General features: G+C 39.9%; 1 pseudogene; it reads left to right on the forward strand.

Moving 5' to 3' along the window:
- The first annotated feature begins 751 nt into the window (after positions 1-751).
- LOC101611004 lies at positions 752-1145 on the forward strand (annotated as a pseudogene).
- Positions 1146-13957: the final 12812 nt, after the last annotated feature.

The raw sequence follows: 13957 nt of genomic DNA on the forward strand, positions 1-13957 counted from the left end.
TGAACCTCTTGTTAGCAATAGATATTTACAGAGAATTCCTGTCCTTTGAGCAGAGTTGGAGAGTGCATCTTAACCTTGCCTTCTATGTCCATTATTTAATATCTTGTTTAAAAAGCTATAGGGGGGCTGGAGAGATGGCTTAGCGGTTAAGCGCTTGCCTGTGAAGCCTAAGGACCCCGGTTCGAGGCTCGGTTCCCCAGGTCCCACGTTAGCCAGATGCACAAGGGGGCGCACGCATCTGGAGTTTGTCTGCAGAGGCTGGAAGCCCTGGCTCGCCCATTCTCTCTCTGTCCCTCTATCTGTCTTTCTGTCTGTGTCTGTCGCTCTCAAATAAATAAATTAAAAAAAAAAAAAGCTATAGGGGCTGGTTGTGTTGGTACATGCCTTTAATCCCAGCACTTTGGAGGCCAAGAGTTTGAGGCCACCCTGAGACTACAGAGTGAATTCGAGGTCAGCCTGGGCTACAGTGAGACCCTACCTCGAACCCCCCCCCCAAAAAAAAAAGCTGTAGGAGGCTGGAGAGATGGCCTGGCTGTTAAGGTGCTTGCCTGGGAAGCCTAAGGACCCAGGTTCAATTCCCCAGGACCCATGTAAGCCAGATGCACAAGGGGCACATGTGTCTGGAATTCATTTGCAGTGGCTAAAGGCCCTGGGGTGCGCATTCTCTCCCTGTCTGTCTCTCTCCTCTCTATCTATCTTTCTTTGCAAATAAATACGTTAAATTTATTTTAAAAAAAAGCTAGAGTCCAAGATGATGGCCACCATGAAGAAGGCAGTTGCAGAGGATGTCAGTGTTACTTTTGAAGATCAACAGAAAATAAACAAATTTGCATGGAGCTGAAAGAAGAAATAGAAGTAAAAAAGAAGGAGCTCCAGAACCTTGAAGATGCCTGAAATGACATCCTGCTTGCCGGTGATGACTGCTTCATGATTCCATATCAGATTGGAGATGTTTTCATCAGCCACTCTCAAGAAGAAACCCAGGAAATGTTAGAAGAAGCAAAGCAAAACAAGAAGAAATTCACGCCTTAGAATCCAGGGTGGTATCAATGGTGGTATCAATTCAGTGGGTCTTAGCAGATCTAAAAGTTTAGTTATATGCAAAATTGGGCATCAACATAAACCTTGAAGCTGATGAGAGTTAAACTTTTTATACTTTTAAAATTTGTTTAATAAACTTGAATATTGTTTAAAAAAAACAATACTCAAGACTTCTGGTCAAGATCATAACCATCTAACCACACTTCCTGGATAATACCAGGCAAGATCTGTGGGGTTCCAGGCTCAGCAGATCCTAGCAGCCTTCCAATGGGAGGGTGCAGAGGAGCACCGTAGGGTAGGAAATATGTTGATTCCCATGCTCTTGGGTAGCGCACTAGTCCCTCAGACCCCTGAAGCACCAATCCCAGCTACCTTGATGCAGACCAGGTTCTCTGCTGTGCTACCTGCATGCTCTGCAGATCCAGACCAGGTACCTCTCACTTTTCTTTCTATCAATGAGGTCTCTTCCCTCTCTCCTGCCCTTCTTCCCTTTTTCTTTCCTCTCCTCATCAAGTCCATGATGTCCCCTCTTCCCACCCTACCAACTACCACTGGGAAAGGGACAGTGCTTGCTGTCTTCTCTCCCAGTTGCAGCAGGGTCCACATCTTCCCCTCTCCCTGTCCTGCCACTGGGTCTGCAAGATACACTCTTCCCCATCCTGCCACCCACCACCAGGTCCTGGCTGCCCCTCTCCTTGTCCCCCAACTCACCATCCCATCCATGCTGTCCCCTCTCCTTGCCCTGTCACTTGTAATCAGGACCTTACTGTTTTACATCTCCTTTCCCTACCACCAGGTCTCTGGTACCCACCAGGACTGTGCTAAGCCTCCCACCTGAGCAGATATCCTCTCCTACCATTCCATCAAAAGCCTGATGTAGGCACACAAAAAAGGAAACAATCACTGAAGCACTTCAATGGTAAACTACAGCTTCCTCCTGAATTAAATAAGATTCCCATCCTGTCATGTGCAGACCACAGCACAAAAGTAACAACACTAAAAATCAAATGGAAGGAACCCCAAAAAAGTTACCCACTTCCACAATGGAAGTCTCCAATCAAAACAAAGAAGAGACAACATGATCAGAACCCCAAAATGAAAATCAACAAAAGACCAACAATTGTGGTACTGCTGTCCTCACTAGTTTGGACCTATTAGAAAAAAAAAAAAAGACTTCAAAAAAGAATTAAGTGATCTGAAGGAGAGTGAAAAAACAGAAGACCTCAATAATAAACTGGATAAGCTCAATCTAGATATAAATACATACAAGGATGAATTCCAAGAAGCGTTAAGACCATAATCAAAAAGTGACTTGAAAAGAGAACTCGACAGAGGGATGGAAACTACACAGATAAAGGAAATAGAAAATACAAACCAAATTGAACAAGCCCAACCCTCTCCAGAATCCCTCAAGAACAGAGTCAGTCATGTGGAAGACAGAACTTCAGAATTAGAAGACAAGGACAGAAGAAACAGTTTGCAAGTACAAAAACTTGAATATGTTCAAAAATTTTGTGAACAGAACATAAAGGAAGTTTGGAATAACCTTAAACATCCCAACATTCATATCATTTCTATACCAGAAGGGGAAGAAACTCAGATCAAAGGCATGGAGAATTTATTCAACAAAATTATTGAAGAAGACCTTCCCACCTCAAAAGAGAGTCCCATCAAGATACAAGAAGCTAACAGAACTCCAAACAGACTGGACCAAAGGAGAAAATCTCCAAGATGTATTATTATTAAGACTCTAAACAACAAAAACAAAGACCTAAAACCAGCAAGAGAGAAACAAAACACTGCATATAAAGATAACACCATCAGAATTACCACAGTTTTCTCAATGGAAACCCTGAAAACCAGAAGGGCCTGGAATAGAACACTGCAAAATTTAAGAATCTATGGCTTCCAACCCAAACTTCTATACCTAGCAAAAATATTTCTCATAATAGATGGTGAAAAAAAAAACTTTCCATGATAAAAGTGTACAACTATATGAACACAAAGTCCAGCCTATAGAGAGTACTTAGGGAAATTTTCCAAACATAAGAGTCAAACCACCAATCTCAAGATCCTACATGAAGCAGACCTTAATAACCAAACCTAGAGAAGGCTCAAAAAACTAAAAGTCAAAGAAAATGTGAAACCCCATAAAGCACCATAGTACAGAAATGATTAAATCAAGCCTCACTATTATTACCCTAAATATTAATGGCCTTAATTCACCCGTCAAGAGACACAAGTTAATAGGGTAAATCAGAAAAATGGACCCCACCATCTGCTGCCTTCTAGAAACCCACCTCACCACTAAAGACAGGCACCTCCTTAGGGTGAAAGGGTAGAAAATAATATTCCAAGGAAATGGAAATAAAAAGCATTTAACACCCACAATGAGCTATTGATCAGAGAGTCCTACTAGATCACCCAAAACAAACAAGACAGACTTCTGCAAGAACACTTGGTTACTCACCAAGAGTTAATGGTAAGACCCTACTGCTGAAGAGACCATATGCTGTCAGTATGGAACATGGAGAGAACTGGCTGGAATCTGGAAGAGAGCCAGTCCCAAGACAGTTAGCCCATCTAGTGCTAGAAGGTGCTACATGAGCTACTGGGGGAAAGTGGCCAACACATGTCCAAGTAACTCGAGGTCTAGACTACTCAGAAGCAAACAACCTGACATGATGCTCATACAAGTGCAATAGTGGCACACAGCCATGGTGGGTAACTAGCTGCTTTTGAATTGGCTAATAGATCCACTCAGTGGAAAGGAACCCATATCTCGAACTGGAAAACATTTCAGAATCATATCCAGATAATGATTTTGCTTTCCAGTATCAAGCTCCCTGTTATCTTGGGCTGCACGAGGGTCTATAACCATTAAATTCTCTCTAAACTAATAATAGTTATCCCATTTCACCTGTGCTGACTTCAGTCTCTGTTGGAGAATCTGCTTTTTATTTCAGATGGGGACAGGACCTGAAGAGAGAAATCACCCACCATACTTTACCATGGCCCCAGCTAGAACCACAGAGGAATTGGGGAAATGAGCAAGAGTGCTGACTTCTCAGTGAACCTGATATCAGTACAAGGGTGAAGGAGACAGACACTGAGGACACTCAACACCTATCAAACTGTAGATTGAGAGGCTTCTAAGAGCCCATCATTAAAGTAGACTTAAAACGGACACAACATACCTCAGGGAATTTTGTGGAAGAGGGGGAAGAAAGACTGTTAGAGCCACAAGTTGGGACATTATGAACAGAGACATTGCCCCTTCTCCTTAATGCGCAGCTGTCCCCACAATGCACAATCCACAATCCCCATGGGGATGATCTGCATCCTCAGTGAGGAGGGTCCTATTGGAAAAGAGGCAGGGATGAGGGAAAGGATGGTACCAACATATGCTGTTTACATACTAAGTATGTCCATAATAAATATAAAAAATACTCATCTTCTCATTTGCTTTGTAGAAATTAAAAGAAGGCAATATGAGACCAGCTGAAGGTCAGGTGCAAGCAGAGCCACCAGCCATTGTAGTAGGGCCAAGCATGGGAGTTATGTACCAGGGCTAGACACCATTTTGGGGCTGCAGTCTAGGAGAGGACAGACTAGCTAAAGATGGCAGATAAAAGGGAGGGGAGCCTAGCCCACCAATAAGACAAGATACTCACCATGAAACTTATCACCTCTACCACATTGTCTAGGGCCCAGGAGAAACTGCAGAAGAAGTGACATCATGAACACTGCTCTTACTTCTGGCCTGACAACTGGCCTCAGGGTGATGGTGATAGACACAATGATTAATCAAAACCTATCAAAGTGAATTCTAAAAGCTACAAAGAAATCAACACTCAATTAGACTGCCAACAGTCCTATCCTGGCTCAGGGAACATTATAGAAGAGGGGACAAAAAGATTGTAAGAGCCTGTGTGGTGGGAATACCATGAGTCATAGACCCCTGCTACCTCATAATGACTGACTGAGATCTTCATGACCTTACAATGATTACCATAACCACACTGAGGAGGGCCCCAAAAGTAATAGGAGCAGGTTTGAGGGGATAAAAGATACATACATACATATATATATGTATGTATATATATATATATGAATGAAGACAATATAAATAAAGTGCACATGACAGTGCCTGTACATAGTATGCATTCAGTATACATATTAGTTTTTATTTCCAACTAGTAGAGCTGAATTACAAAGTTATAGGCTTGGGATCAATGCCTAGCTCTAAAATGCATTTTTGTGTGACTTTGTTAATAACTCATCACCCTGAGCCTCACTTTACTTACTGATAAGAGTACCCTAATTTTACTGGGTTTTCTAAGGATTAAGTGAGATAATATTGCAGAGTGATTGGTGGGAATCATAAGGGCACAGTGCCAACTCTAAATATTGACCTGTCGATAGAAAAGAGTTAGATTTGAAGGCCATCATCCTAAATCAGTCATTGATAAAGAACAAGAAGCAGCTGTAAAAAGACACAGTATTGCTGACAGTTTCCTTAGAACATAGAAAGTGAAAAAGAAGTCTCCACAATTAATGTTATACCTTTTCAAACTTCTTGAATTTTTTTAGCATAGGTGAATCATAAGATTAAAGAAGTACTAATAGGTTATCTTTCATTATGGTCCGTCCATGATCATTTTTGTGTTGAAAAGAGGAATCAGAGCCATTGATCAGGACAGTTGGTTCTAAACACCCTTCTGAGAAAAGTAGTGACCTGGCTTGAAGACGTCTGATGCCATGTGTCATATCTGTACGGATGTTGACAATGACCACTGTTTTGTGTCTGAGGAATGGCACTGTTTTGTTCTAATATGAAAGATAATGTCTCTCAAATTATGGGCAGTGAGCCAACTGTATTAGAATGCCTTTGGAGGGGATGTTCGGAAAGGTAAGTCCTTAACCCCCAGCCAATGCTCAGAACTTATTAGGTTGTGGCCCTGAGATTTATATTTGTAAATTGCTTCCTTAATCAATCTGAGATACCTTAAATTGTGAGACCACCTTGGTGTAATGAAGCTCAGATTTGTTTACTTTAGACAGGCATGCACTCTGATGCCACAACTAGCCACGAGTTATGTCAAAGCTCTTAGCCCCACCACATATACAACTGACAAATTTCTATATGCAGTCTAAGATCCCCTGTATCTCAACTCTTTCCCAGCTGTAAAGAATCACTTGCATACCTGCATTTTCCCTGCCTGTGGGCATATAACCCACCATATCTCTGTTGTAACAGTTCCTTTCTCCCCTTGATGCACAAGTGAAGTTGTAGCCAGTAGGAAGCCATTTTGTCTCTTGTTTTCTCTCATCCCTATTATGAAATGGATACAGTTTTCCTGCCCAAATATTGTTGTCAGGTGGTGGGAAGTTGCTGTCCTAATCAGTCATGGAGCCGAAATTATTTACTTGGCTCCTGCTTTATCCAGTTCACTATCCTTGTTACAGTTTCTATTTAGGTGCATACATATGCTCAGGTACAAAACTCTCCATATGCCCTAGAGTGCAAGAAAGATGGAAATGGGATTAATTATTGTGCCTAGAAAATGGAATTTGGGCATTATAGTACATGGCAGTACATATGAAATCCCTAGTATGGGATTCAGTGTCCACATCCATAATACTACAAAAAGAAGTTTAGTTGTATAATCTGAAGTTCCTCCTAACTGGAAGCCGATTAGTTCAGTGTGTGGCAGGAGATGTTTTGTGCAGGATCCTGAAGAATAAATAAAAGTCTACTAAAATATCCTGTTATGGAATAGTTCTTGGCCAGGTAGCCAAAGTTGACCTCCCTTTCAAACTTTTCTTTGGATTTCTAGCCAAATCACTGCTTTTCCCATCACCCTCTAACTGTCTTTACTTATACAATCACCCTTTTTCTCACAAATGCTCCAGGAAAAAGCCTTTTCCATGCAAGTTGTCATTAACTGGTGTGTATGTCTTCTTTTTCATCAGTCCAACTAGTAAAATCACAGAAGTCAACAATGGCTTTCAAGCTCTAATGCCCATCAGACCACTTGGGTACTTGCTCCAGCTATGAATTCACAGATCCTTCACAAGAACCTTCAGTGATAGGGTATGGCATCTATGCCAAGTGTTGTTCCTTAGGTGAGTATCCCTCAAGGTGTGTTTTTGTCCCCAATGTGATGATACTGACAGATGTAGGGGCTTTTATGAAGTGAGACTCTAGCAAAAAATAGAAATATTAAAAGAAAACTTGTAGTGGTTACAGAGCCCCTACAACAGGGCAGAAGTTACCCACAGAGAGCAGACGTAGGTCCCTGGTCTCCCTTGAGCTACCAATAGGGAGAGGCCAGAGAACAGAGAGATAAACTCCACTTTCCCAGAATCTTTCACAGGGGCAGGGGAGTCCAAAGAACAGAGACCTAAGTTTCTTGCCCACAAGGAACAACCAGGAAATGATGATAAATTCCCTGCCTGTGCTGTTAGTTGCTGATAGCTTGGGGCTTACTGGAACAAAAATTAAAGATATTTAAATCATGTAGCTGCCTACTCACACCACATATGCTTCTGTAACCTTGCTTGCTTATAAGAAAAACATAAAAAGTCCCTCTTTCCTAAGCTCAGGGCTGACACCATTACAGAGTGATCTGCGTGTCAGTCCACTAGCATAAATAAATCTTCCTGTCCTCTGTCCCAATGGCTCTTAGTCTCATTCAGAAAATTCCTGCAACAAGGCTTAGTAGAAGGTTCTTACACCATTGTGGGGGTTGTACTTGAATTAGATCATGGGACCCTACACTCTCTTTGATATTTCCTACCTCAAAATATGGTACTCCCTCTGATATATGCTTCTGCTATAATGTGTCACTCTTATAAGAGGTTAAAGCCAACAGGGCTGCCTAATCTTGAGTTTGATATTCATCTCTTTTCTTTTTTTTAAATATTTTTATTTATTTATTTGAGAGTGACAGATAGAGAGGCAGGCAGAGCGAGAGAGAGAGAGAGAGAGAGAGAGAGAGAGAGAGAGAGAGAGAGAGAATGGCTGCGCCAGGGCCTCCAGCCACTGCAAACGAACTCCAGATGCATGCGCCCCCTTGTGCTTATGTGGGTCCTGGAAATCGAGCCTCGAACTGGGGTCCTTAGGCTTCACAAGCAAGCGCTTAACTGCTAAGCCATCTCTCCAGCCCCTCATCTCTTTTCTTAATAAATGTTCTGTAACAGTGATTTCTTTGTAGGAAGGCAAAGCTAACTAACATGCCATGCATCCAAAAAGTGTCATCAGTCTATAGAATATCTGTATTAGCATTACTTGAGGTTCTTGATGAAAATAGAAATTCCTGCTATTCAGAAGGTGAAACAGGAAGATCACAAGTTCAAGGATATCCAGGGATATTTAGTGAAAGCCTATCTCAAAATAAGATTAAAAAGAGGGCTTTGGGTGTAGCTCAGTGTTAGAATGCTTGCCTAGCATGTGTGAGACTCTGGGTTCAATGCCCAGCACTACAAAATATAATACAATACAATGTAACACAATACAATACAATACAAATAGAATACAGTACAACAATGTGATACAATACAATACAATACAATTTTAAACTAGAGATTTATGGGCTAGGCCTCAGACCCACTAAATCAAATTCATGTACTTAGAAATAATTATGTTCTTGGACAAGAGCAGTGCTTCTGAGTGTATGCCCTCCCAAATCCTTCATAGTATCCACATTACCTGGAAACAATTTAGAAATATACACTTTGGACTCTATTCCAGATCTACTGAATGAGAAATTCTGAGGCAACATTTTATGGTTCTACACATCCTCCATTATATTTCAAGGCAGTCTTAAGTGTGTGAGCCACTATGTTAAGGTCTCAGCACTCTTACTTTTGGTCCCATGGACGCCACATCATCTGAGCCACCTATTTCTTCTGTAGATAGAAATCATTTACTGCTGCCTCCTGAGGATTGTCCTGCATGCTCAGGCTCATGACATTTCCTGTATAGGGATTGTAGTAGTTTGAATCAGATGCCCCCCATAAACTTCCGTGCTGTGAATGCTAGGTCCACACCTGGTGGCAACTTGGGAATTGAATACTCCTAGGGGAAATTTATTGTTGTGGGCAGGCTTATTGGTGTTATAGACTGCTTCCCATTGCCAGTATTTATTAAACTCTCCTGTTGCTCTTGTCCATTTGATGTTGACCTGGTGATGATGTCTACCATCTGCTCATGTCATCATTTTCCCCTGGCATCATGGAGCTTCCCGTCAAGTATATAAGTCAAAATAAACTGTTTTTCCCCACAAGCTTCTCTTGGTCAGCTGTTTACTGCCAGCATTGTGAACCTGACTGCAACAGGGATCTTTCAGGGATGTTCTTGTTGCAGGGTGGTCACTTGGTAAATTTTAGAATTGTACATCTCTACTAATCATGGGTAAGCAAGTTCAAATTGTCAAAGGCCCTGGATTATGGCATAGGCTTCAGGCATATTTGGAGTCAGAGAAAGCTGCATTTGTTTAAAATATGAGTCAACAATTGTTTAAGCTGGACAAAATGGACAAGATCCCTAATTGATCATTCACAATCCCCGATAATCTCTGCTATCCTATTACTGTTTTGACAGTTCACATATAAGCATAACATATCCAACCATATCTAGGATATCATTTAGACACATCCTTTATGTTTTCAAACATGCACCTTGAAGAAGAATTTGCAATTATTATTTTATGTCACTTATGCTTTCTATATGACAAGAACTATCCTATGCACTTTATACAGATTAGCTTGTTAAAATTTTTATATCATCCCCATGAGTTATACAACAAGTTGAGGCTCAAAGGTGTTTTCAAGGTCACAATATTAGTAAGTGACAGAGCTGAGATTAGAAACAAGTTTTGTGCGACTGAAAAGCTTTGGTTTTGAACTCTTCATTCATTTGCTTGGACATTTATTCTTTATCCATTCAATTATTTGCAGAATAAATTCTATGGGACAGCTATGGTCTGTGGTTCAGTATACAGTACTGAACATGAACAAAACAGATTCAAAAAACTGTTCTTACATAACTTCCATTCTAATGTAGAAAACAAGCAACAAATAAGTAGTGTATATAAAATGTACAATAATAGTAGGTTTTATAGGAAAAAAATAAAGAAGAGATGGGACAATCTGCTATGTTTGGAAGGGAGAAAGTAAACATAAGGTGGCCAGGAACAATCTCATTTTGAAAAATGTCATTTGACCAATAGCCATAAAGCAGTGATAAGAAGTGGTATAAGCATATAGAAAGGCTACTGATTTAAAAGAAAGACAGATTCCTATCAGTGTACTTGATGACCCACCAAAGGTTTGTGCTAAGACCCTACTGCTGAAGACATCACATGCTGTTCACTTTGTCATCTACCTAGTTAACTTTTAGAGAAGAGCATCTATTTTGCCCATTATTTTATGCTTATGTATGATTGGGTGTGAATATTATTAAAACTAGATGCATCATGGAAAAGGATGTGCATAGTGAATTAAGACATATATAATCCAAACCTGTCAATCAAAACAGAGAGCCATCCACATTACACCCCTTAGTAACCAACTCCTCTATCTCTTAGACCTTATAAAACAATGTTCCAGGAAGTAACCAAGGGCTCTTAAATACTCAGCTCAAAGGACTTGCTGATCTCTTGTAGCATATCCAAGTTGTAGCTTTGCTTTGCTAGCCAATGAAATATCTTGATGTTTTACTATCTGTGTGCACGTCTATAATTCTTTTGAGCAAGATGCCAAGAACCTGGAAATACCTAGTCCATACAGAACCCCCTGGTAAGATAGTACAGGTGAAGAGATAAACAACTGGATTCTGAATATTGTTTTAAGGCAAAATAGGCAAGATTTGTTGAAATGCTGTTTGTGGAGTAAAAATGATAGAAATCATGATATGTTCACATTTTTTTTTTAGTTGAGCAACTTGATAGGCTATTGATATTGAGCAGCCAATGGGAGGATTGTGTTTTGAGAGATAAAGGTGGAGTTCATTGTGGACACATTAATATGAAGTACGTATTAGATAGCCAAATAAATATTTAAGAAATCTCTGAAACATACTGTTCTTGTGTTCACAGGAAAGGTCCAGGTTAAAGTTATAGATGTGAAGGTCAACAACATATTTTCCCTATGAAGTGAGTATATTTGTGATATATGGTGAGTATTTCCCTATGGAGTGAATATATTTGTGTCATATTGTCTCCCATGTATGATTGTCCTACTTTAATAATTCTAGAACTCTTTAATCAGAGTGTGATGATTATCTTCATAGTCATTTTGACTGGATTTAGACTCACCATGGAAAGACACATCTGTGTGTATCTGTGACAGTGTTTCCAGAAAGGTTTAACCGAAGAGGAAAGATCCATCCTGAATGTGATGGTATCATCGATCTGGCAAAGGTCCTAGATTAAAGGAAAAAGTGACCTAAGTACTATCACTTGTCTCTCTCTGCTTCCTGAATATGGATGTAATGTGAACAGATGCCCCTCTGCTGCCATGCCTTCTTCACAGTGATGGATTTTATCTCCTTGAATTGTAAGCAAAAACAATTCCTCAATTAAGTGGCTTCTTGTCTGGTATGTGATCACCACTATAAGAAAATTTATTAATATATGCAAGTCTCATTGAAGACCAGGTATGGAGTATGCCTGTGTATCATTCAAGCAACCAATTAATTTCAGTCTTGTAGATAATTCCTTTCATAAAGTTTGGCTACATTTTTAAGACATTTCATATTCCCACCAGAATCACTAACTAGATTCACTGCAAAAAAGATTTTGACATTCTGCCTTTCACTCAATTCTACCATAATTTAGAGGGGATCACATGATCTCCACTCCAATCAGGATTGTGAATCTGCAATACCCGGTAACTATCAACATAGTACATTATATTAAAGGCTCTTATAAAGGAAGCCATTATAAGGTATTGATTAGTAGAATGGGAAAGAGTCATAAGAGGGAGTTTCTCCTCCTTGGAAAGGCTGGGCAGCGTTATTGAATGTTGAACCAAGTCTTAAAGTTCAAGTAAGTACCTTACAGGTTGTGACAGCAATATAAATGATGAGAAGTCATTGAACACAACACTTGAAGGAGGTCTGCATTGTAGGAGGAACTGGAGGTAGAAGCCAAATCACAGAGCAGTTATTTTTGTTCAAACTGTGTCTTGGAACCTATTACAATGTTGGAAATTCAATTTGGTTAGCCATGACCAATATTTTATTAAATGATATGGACTATTAATAGGATAAAAATGCCACACACTCTATGTAGTAAAGGTTAGAATTCTTTTGTGAAATGTTTGCTTCAGCTCTTAATATACATATTGAGAAAGGTAGGCATGAGTTGTAATATAAAATACATTTTTTAATATGAATCACTACCAAAAATATTTAAAAATTATGGTCAAAGAAGGCCTTGTCAATCCTGCCAACACATTTGAACATTTTCCTGTAGGGTATGGCAAGTTATTGAAGGATTTAAGCAAGGTAATGACATGATCCAATTTGTGTTTCATCTAACAGTTTAACCATCTTAGATCAAATTAGCTTAAATCAAATTAAGCATAGATTGATAGGTGCTTTTACAGGTAAAGAATCATTAGAGCTGACTCAAACAGTCACCATTTCAAACAGAAGAACAACAAGCTTCTCAGACTCTTCTCTGTACTTGGAAGTCAGAGTCGATGAAGAGACATTGAAGAACATTGCCTTGCATTCTGTCGCAACTGCTTTAGCAAGGAGGGTCTTTCCCATGCCAGGAGGCCAACCATCAGTACTCACTGTAAGGAGCAACAGTGTAAGCAAAGGCTTTATCTGACATTGTTGTTCTGTTCTTTTATATTTTTATTAGAGAAAAAGAGGCAAATAGAGCCGGGTGTGGTGGTACACACCTTTAATCCCAGCACCAGTAGGCAGAGGTCAGAGGAGTGCCTTGAGTTAAGGCCATCCAGAGACTCCATAGTGAATCCAGGTTAGCTTGGGCTAGAGCGAGACCCCACCTTGAATAACCAAAAACAATAAATAAGTAAAATAAATTTTAAAAAAAGATGAGTAGTATCTATACCCTAACACTGGTCAATCAACATCTAGATGCACTTTGCTAAGACAAAGTTGTTGTTTTTTTTTTTTTTTCCCCTGAGGTATGATCTCACTCTAGCCCAGGCTCTGTTAATCTGCTAAGGTTATTGGCAATTATTGTAATGCTAATAGTAAGGCAAGATAGGTGGGCTATGTTACAGGAGCGTTACTTGAAGGAGAAGATCTTTGTGTTCACAACATCTAGTGATTCTAGGAGAAATGAATGTAAAGTAGTGACTGCAAGGGACTATGTGGCTTCTGGTATGTTCAAACGTTTTGTTTATCATCATCACTTGTACTCGCTGACATTCTCTTATGAATGCTCTGCAAGGTTGTGGTTTGTTTTTGTTTGGAGTAGCTCCAAGTTTCTACAATAATCATCTGGCTCAAATGAATTCAAGATGGCAGAAGGAGAAACTGTGTTTGCTTAAAAAAAGAGGTATTTTGGGAAGTGGACTGCAATGATCCTAAGGGCATCTCTGTTGTGTTAAAGGAAGCAGATCAGTGGTGTTTGGTAGGAGATATAACAGAATAGGTATTCCTTTAATACAGTGTTTTCAATCTGAGATGAGCTTATTCCCCAGGGTACATTTGGGGATGTCTTGAAGCATTTTTATTTGTCATTAGTGGGGGAGGAAATGTCACTCTTATCTTATAAGTAGCAACCAGAGATGCAATATAGAACTTTCTGATCTCAATGTTAGCAGTACACCATTTGAGAAAGCTTGCTCTAAAATCTGGTTACTATGTCACATGTGTTTACTTCACTCAGATGGCACATTTTGTCTGAGTAAATCTTGGCTCGGAAAT

The sequence above is a fragment of the Jaculus jaculus genome, chromosome X (genome assembly GCF_020740685.1).
Source record: "Jaculus jaculus isolate mJacJac1 chromosome X, mJacJac1.mat.Y.cur, whole genome shotgun sequence".
NCBI lineage: Eukaryota > Metazoa > Chordata > Mammalia > Rodentia > Dipodidae > Jaculus > Jaculus jaculus.